The following is a 6602-nucleotide window of genomic DNA, read 5'->3' on the forward strand; positions in this document are numbered from 1 at the left end:
AGGTAAAGGTAACAACAGTAGTAGCAAGGACAGACTATGCATCAGGATAGGATTAACGAAAAGTAGTAACATGCTACACTACTCTAATGCAAACAGTAGAGAGAAGAGTAGGCGATATCTGATGATCAAAGGGGGGGGGGGGGGCTTGCCTGGAAGCCCAGCCGAGAAGGAGGGGTCGTCAACACATAAATCAGAAAGATACGCGCCGGCCCCTCCGATGATCAACTCATAAATCAGAAAGATACATACATATAACGATTGCACATGTCAAAATCCAGACAAGAATTGGGTCAAGCACAAATCATCTCATGGACTAGTACCTTCTCGGCACTGCTCGCAGATTCGCCTATTGAATACCAGCCTCGCGTGCTTTCCCACATGTCTCCCACTTGTACCATCTAGGGTATAGAGCATCCAGGACAGTACGATGGTAGTGTGAGGCGTGCTCGCTACCGATACAGCGAGCAGTCATCTCAGAGATCAGTACCTTGTTGGCACTGCTCGCAGATTCGTCTCCTGAATACCAGCTCTGCGTGCTTTCCTACACGACTCCCACTTATGCCATCTAGGGCATAGAGCATCTAGGGCAGTACCATGGTAGGGTAGGGCGTGCTCGCTACCGATGCAACGAGCAGTCACATCAGAGACCAGTACCTTGTCCGCACTGCTCGCAGATTCGCTTTCTGAACACCGGTGAACGGTGTTGGTGAACCTCGTCCATCGTACACCGAGTTCAAGCTATAAAAATAACCACATACCCTGTCCTCTTTCTCCATCTCCACAACGTGCCACATTCCTTCTCCTTGATTTTCACCTTTTTTCATCCTCCGGCCACAAAAGATCGAGAAGAGGGCTCCAATGGAGGACATGAGCTCAGAGTTGATCCTAGTTCTCATAGTTGGGCTGCTAGCAGCATTGCTTGGCTTCTCTACGCTTCTGTGTGCAATGATCCTAGATGATTGCCATGACGCTGCTGCCCGAGCGATGATTATCCAAGGCACTGGTGGTACTGCCGCCGGAGGGAAATATGCGTGGTAGTGTTCTAACTGAACTATGCAGGAGATATCGTATTGTTGTCTTCCATTTTTTAGCATTTCGTCAGTAGAGACATGTATGTTTGGTAGTGTTCTACTTGCACTACCAAGGAGATATCATATTGTTCTGCTTCATTTACTTTTATTTTTATTTCTTATTTTCATGGTCTCGTCTTGCTGATTCCATGGGTTTTCTTCTTTGTGCTTGTTGACCTAGTCATATGTTAAAAGTATTATGTAATATAGATATATTGTTGTTTTAATTGGTGATTATGTACTTTTTATAGAGCATGACCGATAGATATCACTGCAAGATGAACCAATATTTGTTTAGTAGTCAGAAAATTGTTTGTATATGCGGCCAATTTAAAATTGGTGCTTCACAAGATCTCATCGATACAACGATAACATCTAAATTCAGCATATACCCGCGCGGCGGCACGCCGCGCCTTGTTATGGTTAATAGTGTATACTATAGTATATATTTGAAAAAAAAATCTCTTTTTATTTATTAGTCTTCACTTAGGGTGAAATTTAATTTAGTTCGTAATAATCTGTCTTAAGTGGTCTAATAGAGGTGTGCACGCAATACTATGTTAAAATCATGTATGCTCCATGTTGCTAATTGGTTGGTTACTACTTATTCATTTAATTTTTTGCATGTCTATTAAGTAACAATAATTTTGAATGATTTTTTATGAACATAAAGGCATTGTGGATGCTAAGGTGCTTTAAAAAGGGAAAGTTTTATTGCATTAAGTAATCGATACAGATACATATTACACAAGGGAAGTACTTTTTTATATCGCATGCTAAGTTTGAGTTTGATGGATCTCGGTGAATCATCTATGTAGTATATAACTTTTTATGTATATATATATATTTTTTTTCTAATTTTAGCTATTTGGGTTGTGGCCGCACTTCGCTGGTGCATTCGTGTGTCAGTTTTTCTATTTTGTGTGAACTTCTATTTGTCGCCATTCATACCAGATCTTCATGTCTTTTCACAAATTATAAATGGTAAAGGTCCACTAAAAAAAGGTAAAGGTGTATATTTTCCTTTTGAAATCTCCTAAACAAACTTAAAAAAAAAACAGTTTTTCCATGAACTGGATGCCCATGTGCTGGTATATGATGTGTGGCCGTAGCGTTTTCTTCTACGGTTTGTTTTGTCAAACTATGTTCCATGTGACAGCATGAGATCTATTTGCTTTCGTTTTGTCGCTGGTGGGTGCATGCTTTGAATGGGCGTGAATTTCAGAGTGATATGACTACGTGAATGTGCATGGGATTGGGAGGCGAGGTGGCTACGTGAATGAGTGAGTTTTGCATGGGGGATGGCCACATGGTTATAACATCAACGATTTTTTTTCCCTTTCCATGCATACTGGTCAAGAGATCATGTGGTTTAAGCGTACACGCACTTTTGGTTTCTTTCATTTCATTTCCATACGTAGCTATGGAGTGATCTTTTCTCCAGCTGCTTAGCATGGCGGTTTTCTTTCTTTATTTTTTTTACGCTTGAATGCGTAGGTGCTAGAATTATAGCAGTCCCAAGCATTCTCTCGCAGCTATTTTTTCAGTTGCGTACTTAGAGATGGAGTAGTACATAAATGTTGGTCAGTAGATTTCATCATAAAGATGTAGTACTACGTAACATGGCAGGATGAAACACTGATCGGGTAAATTCAGAGAGCTGAGGAGAGGAGAGCGGCGCCTAGTTGTCTCAATATGTTATCCATCACATCGAATGAGGGAATAATTAGCACATTGACCATGATGGGCGCGGAGGAACTAATTAATCCACATGCAACCCCCTATACAGAACATCATGTGAAATCATATGCAGTGCCCTAAGCTGTAGCCCATGGATTGTATGGTTGCAGCATGATCAACTGAAACATGACATGCAGTTAATTTACAACTCAATGTTATGAATTATTAATTAGTTATGTGAGCCCAGTATCCCATGCGTACCTGTGGTGTCACATATGAACGACCACACCACATAGACCTGACATGGTACTCTCAAAAGAAGCTTTTTGGTGAGATGGTGTCATTATGATAAATACTTCAGATTGATTTGCTGGTGCTCCTCTGCCTGAAAATGAAATATACGCAAAACGAAATAGTGATCAATTGATTTGAGAGAGCAAAGGAGAGGAGAGCAGCACTTGAGGTCGAGGCCTCTCTCGTAGTGCCAGCAGCGGAGCACCTTGCCTGTGTCAGCGCAGTCGCCGGCCTCGGCCTTGCGCTGGACCGTGTTGTCCATGGACTCGTCAAGCGCAACTGGCCCTTGGGGAACACCATGTCGTGCCCTTTCTGTGAACTGACCACCAACACGTCCCGCTCGCCGTCGCTGACGCCTTCGTCGCACACCCATAAGTCATGCAGCCCACCACCATTCGCCCGCCAATGCACGCGCCCCTTCCTCGCCGCAAGAAGGATCAACCCTGGAATCTTTAGCTAGCTAGCTAGATATTGGTTTCGTGAAAAAAAGAGTAGATGAGACATGGTGGATGCTGGAGTAGCAGATGTAGGTTTGCTACCATGGGTCTGGGGATCCGCGGGTCGCTGCTCACGGCAAAGAGCGCGAGCTCAGCTGTAAGCAGCCAGCCACGTCGCGCGCCGCCAGGACCTCGCTGAACACCGGCATCACCACTGGCTAGAGGCCTCCCGTAGCCGTAGCCGTCGTGCCGTGTTGGTGTTGTACCTCCTGTCCTGCCTCGGATCAACAGAAGAGAAAACACCCTCAAGAGAAAGAAGGGGGGAGGGCCTCACGAATGAAGTCCACCTTGACAGAATTTGAGCGCCGCTCATCGGACGACCTTGCTAGCGTGCAGAAGGCCACTAGGATACAACGGCCGATCATCAGATGCCGGAGCATGCTCCATATATACGGGCCGAGCCGACGCAGCAGAACGGCCCGAACCACCATGCCGGTGGTATCGGCGTGCTTCGCCGCCTTCCATCACACTCCCGGTTGCCACCATGCCACCGACGATGGCGCGAAGCAGCTCCTGGCAACGGCCTTACTCGATGGAGCAGCCAGAACGGCACAGCCGCCTCCTCCGTGGTGGCTGCCGCTCCTTTGCACTCCCGCTCGAGCAGCCCGGCCGGCACAGACCAGAGGAAGCTTTGGTGGGGTGGCAAGGGCGGTGCTCATGAACAGCAGCGGGGGGCGCCGAGGACCATTACGACTGGAGAAGGAGCAACCATAGAATCAATGTATATGGGACGGGACACCGAAGGAGACCCATTTATAACTGAAAGTGCGTTATGTCGACTAGAGGGGGGGGGGGTGAATAGGCGATTTTTATGAAAGTCTTCAAAACGTGAGAGTTATGAAGACAAACAGCAAAGATTTTGCCTATTACTATGCAGCGGAAGTTAGATTACACTAGGCCAGCCATGGTCATGTATTCAATAAAGTGAAAGCTCAATGACAGACAGCTTCAGTGTAATAAGGATCAGGTAGGAAGAAGTTATGAAACCAAACAGATCATACATTCACGTTGTGAAGACAAAAGATAAAGCAAGCATGCAATGGCTTCACAATGAGTAACAACAAGAGAAGGAAGTGAAGATGAAACCAGTGACAGTTCCAGTTGAAGACAATGATATGTTGGACCAGTTCCAGTTGCTGTGACAACTGTACGTCTGGTTGGAGCGGCTAGGTATTTAAACCTTAGGACACACAGTCCCGGACACCCAGTCCTGAACACACAGTTCAGGACACCAAGTCCTCACCGTATTCTCTTTGAGCTAAGGTCACTTAGTCCTCGCCCAATCACTCTGATAAGTCTTCAAGGTAGACTCCCAAACCTTCACAGACTTCGTTCACTGGCAATCCACAATGTCTCTTGGATGCTCTGAACGCGACGCCTAACCGTCTGGAGGATTCACAGTCCTTAAGTGTAATAAGTCTTCAGATCACACAGACACGAAGACTTAAGTGATGCCCAATTTACTCTGGCTTTGGGTGGTTAGGGCTTTTCTCCTCACTAGGAATTTTTCTCTCAAAGGCTTCGAGGTGGGTTGCTCTCAATCGACAAAAGCCGTGCACTAAAATCTGAGCAGCCAACCGTTTATGGTTGTGGGGGTGGGCTATTTATAGCCACTTGGCAACCCGACCTGATTTGTCCGAAATGACCCTGGGTCACTAAGGAACTGACACGTGTCGCAACGGTCAGATTTCAAACTCTCATGGCAACTTTACTTGGGCTACAAGCAAAGCTGACTTGTCCGGCTCTGGACAAGATTCGCTCTCATTAGTAAAACCAAATCAATGAGGGACTTCTACCTGTATTATCCTACAATTCTCACAAACACATTAGTCCCTCAACTAGGTTTGTCGTCAATACTCCAAAACCAACTAGGGGTGGCACTAGATGCACTTACAATTGTTGGAAATATGCCCTAGAGGCAATAATAAAAGCATTATTATTATATTTCCTTGTTCATGATAATTGTCTTTATTCATGCTATAATTGTGTTATCCGGAAATCGTAATACATGTGTGAATAACAGACATCAACATGTCCCTAGTGAGCCTCTAGTTGACTAGCTCGTTGATCAACAGATAGTCATGGTTTCCTGACTATGGACACTGGATGTCATTGATAACGAGATCACATCATTAGGAGAATGATGTGATGGACAAGACCCAATCCTAAACATAGCACAAGATCGTATAGTTCGTTTGCTAGAGTTTTCCAATGTCAAGTATCTTTTCCTTAGACCATGAGATCGTGTAACTCCCGGATACCGTAGGAGTGCTTTGGGTATGCCAAACGTCACAACGTAACTGGGTGACTATAAAGGTAGACTACGGGCATCTCCGAAAGTGTCTGTTGGGTGACATGGATCAAGACTGGGATTTGTCACTCCGTATGACGGAGAGGTATCACTGGGCCCACTCGGTAATGCATCATCATAATGAGCTCAGAGTGACCAAGTGTCTGGTCACGGGATCATGCATTACGGTACGAGTAAAGTGACTTGCTGGTAACGAGATTGAACGAGGTATTGGGATACCGACGATCGAATCTTGGGCAAGTAACATATCGATAGACAAAGGGAATAGCGTACGGGGTTGATAGAATCCTCGATATCGTGGTTCATCCGATGAGATCATCGTGGAGCATGTGGGATCCAACATGGGTATCCAGATCCCGCTGTTGGTTATTGACCGGAGAGTCGTCTCGGTCATGTCTGCTTGTCTCCCGAACCCGTAGGGTCTACACACTTAAGGTTCAGTTACGCTAGGGTTGTAGGGATATGTATATGCAGTAACCCGAATGTTGTTCGGAGTCCCGGATGAGATCCCGGACGTCACGAGGAGTTCCGGAATGGTCCGGAGGTAAAGATTTATATATGGGAAGTCCTGTTTCGGGCATCAGGACAAGTTTCGGGGTTATCGGTATTGTACCGGGACCACCGGAAGGGTCCCGGGGGTCCACCGGGTGGGTCCACCTGTCCCGGGGGGCCACATGGGCTGTAGGGGGTGCGCCTTGGCCTAATGGGCCAAGGGCACCAGCCCCACATAGGCCCATGCGCCTAGGGTTT

Source organism: Triticum dicoccoides, chromosome 6A (assembly GCF_002162155.2).
Source record: "Triticum dicoccoides isolate Atlit2015 ecotype Zavitan chromosome 6A, WEW_v2.0, whole genome shotgun sequence".
NCBI classification, from domain to species: Eukaryota; Viridiplantae; Streptophyta; class Magnoliopsida; order Poales; family Poaceae; genus Triticum; species Triticum dicoccoides.